Here is a 9,840-nt window from a genome sequence, read left to right as displayed (position 1 = left end):
ATATAGGCATCCAAGATTATAAAATAATAAAGGATAAGACTTTTAAACTAACTTCTTTCTTAAGAAAAAAACTGAATAGGCAAGTGGTTCATTTCTTTCAAACCAGCAGTTCTTCAGGGAATAAATTGTGGTCTTTAAAAGGCTGTCAATGGGCCTCCATAAGAATAATAAAGCATAAATCAAGGAATCCAATATTCATTGCTATCTTAGGATGATTTTTAAAAGTCACCTTTTTCTCTGTTATTCCATTTATTGGACAATGTAAAGAAATTTTAATATTAATGTGAAAATTTCAATCCAAATCTGTTAATTATTAAGCATTTACTTGAATGGTTGAATGTATATTTTCCCATTATAATTTAATTTTCTACTTTTCAAACAGGAGTGTTTCTTCCCCAGAAATATGGGTCATTTTTTGCACTTAGAGATTTCTTATTAATCTTGACCTGACCTCTGTGCTCAATTCTCTGTGTGCTGAAGATACTCTTGTTTCCTTTTCACAGGACCTATTAAAATGCCCTTATTTTAATTGGTCCCAAACAGGAGAAGAGCTAAAAAAATATTGCCCTTCAAATCCCATTTAAAGTTGTAATAAAAGAACACACATCTATTCTGTGCAACCTTATCCCAAATCAGGAATAGCTCAAAAGTAGTGATTCAAGGTTACCACATGGGGTGATTGAACTTGCATTTGCCTCCCAGGAGCTCATCTTGAAATCCCTTTCTGAATCAATTGGTGAATAGCAGAGAGTGCTCTGCTGGAAGATCTGAATTCAATTCCTGTGCTGAAGCTTAATAACTTAATGGCAAGTCACTCAACTGTTCTGCCCCTTAGTTTTCTCATCTAGAAAAGAGATGTTATAATAACATTGACCTCATAGGATTTTTATGAGGAAGGATAAAATGAGATAATGTATATAAAGCACTTTATAAGCTCAAAGGTATTTTGCAACTGTGAGTTATTGTTATTAGAGCACAAAATGTGATGATGGAGTCAGAGGGTTTTAGAATGAGGGTTGTAGTCTTTTGGAACTAGAATGCATCTTAGATGTCACTCAATCCACATCTAATCTTTAGTAAAGTTATCAAGGCTGTGGGATGGTGTGAGTGGGAGGCTATACTTTAAAGGCTTCACTGATAGTGAAGTAAAGTCAGTGATTATGACTAAGGAGGAAGAAAATGAAAAAGAGAATGACAGGTTGGAGGATATAGGCATCCAAGATTATAAAATAATAAAGGATAAGACTCAGTTTTATTTTCTGTTGCTTCTTATTGTAGGCAATATAGATCAAGTGTCTAAAATAAGCTGGGTATGAAATTCAGAAAAATGGTTTTATTTGAAGCTACAACTTTAAGATTCCTAGGATTTTAACTAAGGAAACCTGCTCCAAAGAAAATGACTTTCTCTAGGCTGCCTCAATGAAATTTGATACCACTTGAAAATTCTTCCTTTTTCTCAATAGGTTGCTTTCAGTCTAATATTTCTTCCCATCCACCATCATGGGTCTCTTTTGCTTCACAATTGCTACAAGTCTAGGTAATGCAGGAAAGAGAAGAAAAGAAAAGAAAAATGCAAGGGAAGATAGGAAGAAGCAAAAAAAAAAAGAAAGGAAAGAAGAAAGGAAGGGAGGATTCACTTATCCTTTTCATGGGAATGGACAGTAGTCTTGTTTTGATTATGGTTCCCAGAATTAAATTTGGAAAGGAAAGGATAATAAAACACAGGAAAAGAACTGTTCCATTTCATTAGAATGTAATAAAAACATTCAGAGGGCACTGTGTTGGAAAAGATATCTTTGGTACCTAGTGTAATTTTCTAATAATCACAAAGTGGGTATGGATTTATTCAATCTATCCTGACCATGAAAATCCTAAAGAGTTTACTCAAATGAGATTTTTACTCAGAATAGATATTTATAAATTACTCTATCAAACAGTAATTCCAAAATTTAATAACCTCAACTCTTAATAAATCCAATGATCCTACACCATCTAATATCCCTCTTCCATCAAACAAATTTCCCTCTTATTCAATAATTTTTCATCATTAAATAACATACTTCCATCTAGTAGTTTCTTCCATCTTAATAGTTTTCTGTACCAATTACTACTTACTCTTTGCTAGTTCTTCTTCATCAACAATGGATAGCAAACTATAGCATAATTGAGGGCTATCAATTAATAACAGATTATAATTCTCTATGGGTTTGAAGGCAATTATGATTAGCTCACTTTGGGTAATATGGCTTATTCTTAACATCCTACAAGACAAGTATTGGAAGCACAACTTTTTTAATGGCCAAAAGGAACAGTGTGATTGGTTGTTCAGTAACTATGTAAGTAAGCTAAATTTCTATTCATGATCTTGATGTTAGTATTTGATGCGTGGAGAAAACAATTTATACTGTGAATTGACAGTAGCCTTCAGGAAATGTATTTCTTAATCCTCAATGGTGAAATATCATTAATCTTCTCTAAATAGTATATCAGAAATAGTCTAATTGATTTTTATTAGTTTTAATTACTGGTTTAGTATTTATTTCACTTTTTTGATGCATCTCTTTGGGTCTGATATATAACAGAATGCATCTCTTTCTTTATGACTTGTTTGATTCTTGTCCATTTTTTAAAACTATATTTGCTTCATAGAAGCTCTATTCTTTCCTCCAATTCTTTTAGTATCTTGTTGATGCAACATTATGTATTTTCTATCATTTATCAGGAGCAGTACATCTTATTTTCCTACCTAAATTTCTCTGATGTATGTACTAAGACCAATATAATTAATGAATATTAAAGTGAAAATATTGAATGAAATATTAACTAAGATCATTCACTTCCAATAGGCTGAATTTATACCTGAATTTTAGTTTCAAAATAAAAAATGGTATAAGAATAACAAACTAAATCAATTAAAAAATTAAAAAATTGATTATTAAAATAGCTACAAAATATCTGACAAGATAACAGCACTAATTTATGTTGCAAACATTAAAAGAATAGGAATAAATGAACCTTTCCTTGATATGACAAGTAGTATGTTTTTAAACCAAAGGCTTGCATTTATTTTTTTTTATTTTTTAAAATTTATTATAGCTTTTTATTTACAAATTATATGCATGAGTAATTTTACAGCATTGACAATTGTCTTTTTTTGTGGGGCTTTAAGGAGATAATGCTTTTTTATTTTTTTATTTAATAGCCTTTTATTTACAGGTTATATGTATGGGTAACTTTACAGCATTAACAATTGCCAAACTTCTTGTTCCAATTTTTCACCTCTTACCCCCTCCCCCCTCCCCCAGATGGCAGGATGACCAGTAGATGTTAAATATATTAAAATATAAATTAGATACACAATAAGTATACATGACCAAACTGTTATTTGGCTTGCATTTATTTTTAATGGATAAATTTTAGAAGTTTTTCCAATAATCTTAGGATTAAGTAAAGATGTTTATTGCCCTGGATACTATTTCATGTACTAATAGAAATGCTAGTTATAAGAAACAAAAATATAGGAAATAAGTAGAGGGAAAAAGAAGTAGCAAAATTACCTCCTTGTAGAAATGAAATGATAATTTTCTTAGAGAATCTTAAAGATTCAACAAAAAATAAATTGAAATAATTGATAATTTCAGTAGAGTAACAGGGTATAAAACAAATTCATGTAATTATCCCTGTATATTATTAATAAATAGGAGATGGATTTTTTTTTAAAGAAATAACTGCAAAAGGTATAAAATATCTGGGAGCCAACCTTGTAAGAGGCATTTAGGGCATCATCATCATCATCATCATCCCATCTCAGCATTTAATTGTGCTTTATATATGTAAAATATTTACAAAATATTAAATAAATATTATCTCATTTTATTCCCTCCACAACTCTTGAAAGGTACAGGTAAAGAACCCAGTGGTAAAAAGATTAAATGAGTCACACAGTCACACAGATGAAAAGGGTTTGAAACTGGGTTCAAACTCATGTCTCATGTCTGATTTCAACTCTAACATAATATCCACATAACTATCACAAAGCTCTTTTATATGAATATAATCTCAAAATGGTAAATAAACAAATAAAGGAGAATGGGGCTATTTATGGAAATGTGGTCCAGTTTTTTGGAAAAATATTTGGATTTATGTGGAGAAAAAGTGACTAAAACTTCAATGCCTTTTGACCTAAATATTCACTGTGCTAGGCAAATGCTAAACATTCCAGGGTGGACAAAGACAAAAATAAAGTGCATACCAAAATAGTCATAGTAGTACATTTTATGGTAGTAAAAAAAACTAGAAATAAAATAAACATCAACTAGGGAATGGTTAAACAAATTGGAGCCCATGAATGTGAAAAAATATTCTTGAACTACAAGAGAAAATGAATAGAAAAAATTCAAATTAGCATGGAAAGAAATTATGGATAGTAAAGTAAGTGGAAACAGAAAATCAATATGTATAGTAATGAGGGCAATGGAAATGGGAATAATAAAACAAAACTAAAATCCATTTAATTACAATAACCAAATTTGGCTCTAAAGATGGTTGAGAAAATGAACTTACCTCTCTTCATTGCAGAGTGTGTCTGTGGGGAAATAGAGAGGGGATATTGCATATATAAAAGAGATGGTTAAAATATTTGATGATTTTCTTGAACTTTTTTTTTAAGTTTCTTTTTTACCTTTGTTCTAGGTCATAGCTTGTTGAGTAGTGAGAGGGAAAAGGATAAATTCAGAAATGAATGTGCTGTAGAAACAAAGAACATCAATAAAAAGAGATGTAAAAAGGCAAATAATAGGAAAGAAATCCATTACCAATGTATAAACTACCTTAATATAATACAAAAATGACAGTACTGCTATCTAAATTAATTCTTAACTATAATGCCATACCAATCAAACTACTCAGGCATTACTATATGGAACTAGACAAAATATTAAATTTATTTTGAGGAGCAAAAGGATAATAATTTTGAGGAAAGTAATGAAAAAAATAAGGTTAAGGGGGCCTACTATTATCAAATAAAATAAATAATCATCAAAAATTATTTGGTACTGTAACAAAAAATAGAAAAAATGGATCAGAAGAAAAGACTAGGTAAGCAAGACCTAGAACAATAAATCATAGTAACCTAGTACTTAATAATTCAAAAAACCTTAACTATGGGCTAAGGATTCTTCTGAAAGCTCAAGAAAGCAATTGCTGAGAGTGGGGTAGGGATATGCCCCCCCAAGGAATTTTAGATCAACAGGTGTTTTATATATGTTCTTGAATTCCTAGGGCTTGTCATATTGAAGGCAATCAAAAAAATGATTATTGTTTGATTGATTTAGTGGTATATCAAATCACAAGATGTAAAAAACAAAAAGGTCACACCATAAATTAGAAGCAAAAATGTGGCACAGCTATGGTTGAATGGGAACATTTAATTTATATTATAATTCTAATGTATATTACATTCTTGATTATTTTTCCTTTCTCTTGTATTTCATACAAATCTTGCCATTTTTGTCAATTCCTTATATTTATTATTTCTTACTTCTCAATAATGTTCTTTTTTGTTCATATACTATAGGTTTTTCAGACATTCTTATTCTGCCTCTTAATAGTCACTTTGTTTCCATTTCTATACTAGTACTGTTATGAATAATGAGGTATTAAGAAGTTGATTTCTGTCTTTTACAGTTTGGGGGCATATACTCAACAGAGAGACCTATAGGTCAAAATTATACATTGTTTTGTTACTTTAATTGGATAATTTAATGTTGAAATTCAGAATGATTCAATCACTTGATAAATCATTGTTACTCATCATTGTTAGACCTGTTTCCCTACAGCTACTACAATATTGAATGTCCCTATCTTTTGTTATCTTTGCTAGTTTGTCTGGTATTATTAGATAAAACATCAGAATTATTTTAATTTTAATTTATTTTTACTATTAGTGATTTGAAGCATTTTTTTATGCTGGTATTTATGGTTTCAGTTCTTCATTGAAAAACTATATCCTTTAACCATCTATTTATAAAGGAATGCCAATTGATGTTACATATTTGTATATAATTCTTGTATATTTTGGATTTTAGATTTTGTTTTGAGTATACGCAATGTAAACATTTTCTCCTACTCTATTTTTTCTTAAATTCTGTTTTCAATGATTTTTTTTGGTACAAAAGCTTTTTAGTTTCATAAAGTCAAAAGTACGCATAGGTCTATTTATAGGAAAATGATGGAGGAAAAGAAAAAGAGAATGAGATTTTGCTGATTTGAGAAAACAGGGAACAGTCATAACCAAGGTGAACCAAATGGAGCTTTGTCTCAGGGTGCCAAATTAAGAGAGTACTAAAAGCACTTTCAGTCTTATAAGCAGAGAAAAAAAATAAAACAAAACTTAGTACCTCATGAGTAAGCAGAAATGGTAAAGGCAGGAAATTATCAATTGACCCATTTTCTTCACACACCCCCCCCCCCACACACAGTAGGATCCTCTTAAGGCTGAGAGTGGGGATACTAAGAGTCCACATTCAAGAACTAGGGTCCTCATTCAGGAAGTAGGATCTTACTTTACTCTCTGATACTGTCATTCCTGCAACATCCTACTTTCAAGAATTGATATGAATGATTCCCGTTTTCTTTGATGTAATTCATGCTTACCTGTATATGAAATATTACTAGCTTTAGTTCTGGTGGGGAATTATTGATTATCTAGTCAGAGAAAGAAATTGAAATTTCAAGTTAGGCCGAAAAATCAAAAAACAAAGAAAAGAACTCCAGATAATCACATGCTGTATCAGAAAATGAATAGTCAATAATTTCTGCTTTTCCTTCAGTATTTCTTCATTTATCGCCAATAAATAGCTGGGAGAAACCATTGATGAGGGAGGCAATTGGATCAAGGACCATATTCCCTATTAGGTTTCTGTCTCTCATCTACTATCCAATGTGAGAGTGTGTGGCAGAGTAGACAGAAGTAGTATCACAACTAGGAAGAACTAGGGTCCCTAATATGGACAAGTCTCTTAATCTCTAGGCAACACTCTAAACTATTAAGATACAAAGTACAAAAGTACTGCTAGAAAGAATTTCCATAACTAGGAATTGCTTCTAACAATGAAATTATAAATATAGTCCCTATCCTTTATATATACAATTTTTACTTGTTTGTTGTTGTTTGAGATTTGATTAATTTAGTAGTCTAATCTTGGGGACTTGCATCTCCCTTATAGGGCAGGTGTTCTCATCCTTTATTATGTCCATTAGATTATAAATTTCTTGAAGGCAGGGATTGTCATTTGCCTCTTTTTCTATCACCAGTGCTTCTCATAGTCCTTGGCATATGGTAGGCATTGAATAAATGTTTATTGATTAATGAACTTCTCTGACAATCTGGTGAAATTTAAGAGCCTCTTCTCAGAAGGATAATTTTAAATAGTTAAAAGAAGCACTAAATTTTAGCTAAAGATTAATGAAAATTAAGATACATTTTTTTGTCCGTCCAAGTTTATAGATTCCCTGTAATCTATCCATGGAACTCTTGGGTAGCCATAGATCCCAAGAGAAGAATCCCTATTATAGATAATAGATATGCCCATTGATGTATTGTTGGGAAGGCAGAAGAAATCTCCTTATCAAGACTTAGTAATGGGGTTGCCATCGCATTAAATAAATTGGTTTGGAGACACTTATTGGAAGCTTCTGAAAGATTGCTTCCATTCTTTCTTCAAGATGTATTAGGTCTTTGGAGAAGATGAACTCTTCTTAGGATACTGACTTCTTTTGACTAGTCTGTAAAGGAGTTTTCCTAGAAAATTCAGAGCCTTTTTCAACTATTCTCTTCAACTTTTCTTCCAGAGAAATCTCAAGAATTCAATAAGTTTTGTGTGTTGGAGAGTGGGGAGCAAGTGTTCCCTTGTCCTGCCACCAGAAGCTGATCATTCTGATCTTTTAGCAGAAGTGTATGGCAATACATGTATTTTCATGTTTCCAGGAAGATTCAGAGTATCTCTAACCTCAGGGGTTGCATTGCTTATTTAAATCCCCAGTGATCTAGCCTTCTAGCTAGAGATGTAAAATGATTTATCGATTAACTTCCATCCCAATTCATCAAATACTTATTAAGGCCTACTAGGTATCATGTACTGTGCTGAATAATAGGGATATAAAAATAAAAATTAGAGTCGTTGCCCTTGAAGAGTTTACATTCTTTTGGGAGGAAATGACAACATATGTATAGAAAATTAAATAAAAAATATATAAAGCAATGGATGAAGGAAGGTACAAATCTAATTTGAAGAGAAGCAATTTATTTCTATATTTGTCCAAGTCCAATAATAATAATAATTAAGTGACTGGTAAATGTAATTGAATAATGATGGGTAGGACCAGAATACTTCTCCAAAATAGATTGGATATAGGCTTTTTGCTCTTCAACAAAATTTATACAGATTCCAACACTTCTGTTTTATCCTTCCATTGGTCTGTTGCAAGCATGTACATGACTAATCCTAGTAAGACTAATCTTCTAGTTGAGACTTATATAACATGACATGAAGAAAAATAATTCTCCTGCTTCCATCTATTTTCTCTACCCAGAGTTATTCTTTTGGAGAAATAAGTAGAGGATAGAGCTGGCTAAATAATGGAGACATGTAGAATCCTCCCAGATTTCCTAAGACCAGACTGGAAGTTGGAAAGATTGCTACCCAGAGAAACTTAACCAGACCTTTAATTAGCATAGGGTGAATAGCGCTTTGTCTCCCAGGGCCAAATTTACAGGGTGCTAACATCACTTTTTTAGATATACAGAAACAATACAAATTAGCATATAGTTAGTAATTAATATAGGAAACTACTATATAGGCTCTCCCCCACATTTCTTTGTTTTTTTTCCTGTAGAACTGGCTCCCCAAAGTGATTTTGCTGTAGTATCTTGGAGTCTCCCTCACCTTGATAAAGTCAATGTTCCCTGTCCTATTTGAAGATATGCTCCACGTTTTAGTAATGGTTTGTAGTACTTACCCCTGGTGCAATAATCCATAATTTTGTCTCAAATTTCAACTCATGTAATTACAATCCAACTCTTGCCATGCATCCCTTTACAAGAAAAGAAAACCTCTTCTCTCTCCATCATTGTCAAGCATCTTTTCTTCTTATGTCCTAATAGGGAAGGTCCTTATACTGCTTTACTGGGAGAATGCCTCACTGTGGGTGATTAATCCTCTCCATGGTGAAGGCAGAGTTCAAAGCAATCTTGTTAACTCCCAGAGAAGTAGCTAGTGAAGCAAATAATGGAGTTTTATCCTAAAAGTCAATTTAGACCTCCTAGCGATGTAAAATTAATCTTATTATTTATGGATGCCAAACATACATTTTCATTAATGTGTAACAGAAGAAATTAAAAAGCTTCTTTCTGCTGTTGTGTATCTTCTTAAATTCCTTACAGAATGTAACTTCTGAGGATATCCTGAGGGAAATAGAGAAGCCAGTTTGGTAGAACAATGAACATCTCTATTTGGGATCGTTCCAGGGTCTTGGCTTCTAGAGAAATAAGATGTCCTGTGAGCTTAAATGTATCAAGTGCAAGTGAATCTGCTAGGGAAAATAAACATTCAAACATAGATGTGTTGAAGTAGAAAGAGCATTGTTCAGAGGGCTTGGATTCTAGTTTTAGTCCTGCCAATAGTTCTATGTTGCAAAATGAATGAGTTGGGATTATCAGATGCATGCAGTCCCTTTTAGCTCTGATGTTTTATATCCTACACTCTTCATAACTGTTTCTCTATATGGATACATAAAAATGCATACAGACAAAACAGATAAATATGTATACATATGAACACA

General features: G+C 31.9%; 1 long non-coding RNA gene across 1 annotated transcript; it reads right to left on the bottom strand.

Annotated features, from left to right (window-relative positions):
* Positions 1–4,470: 4,470 nt before the first annotated feature.
* LOC116421144 lies at positions 4,471–9,319 on the bottom strand. The gene is made up of 3 exons (XR_004231450.1): positions 9,019–9,319; positions 6,655–6,705; positions 4,471–4,746 (listed from the first exon to the last, which is right to left on the bottom strand). It is a non-coding gene; the product is annotated as an uncharacterized LOC116421144 (long non-coding RNA).
* Positions 9,320–9,840: the final 521 nt, after the last annotated feature.

This window comes from Sarcophilus harrisii, chromosome 2 (genome assembly GCF_902635505.1).
Source record: "Sarcophilus harrisii chromosome 2, mSarHar1.11, whole genome shotgun sequence".
NCBI lineage: Eukaryota > Metazoa > Chordata > Mammalia > Dasyuromorphia > Dasyuridae > Sarcophilus > Sarcophilus harrisii.
Note: the sequence above shows the minus strand (reverse complement) of the source record. Positions and strands in the feature narration are given on the sequence as shown.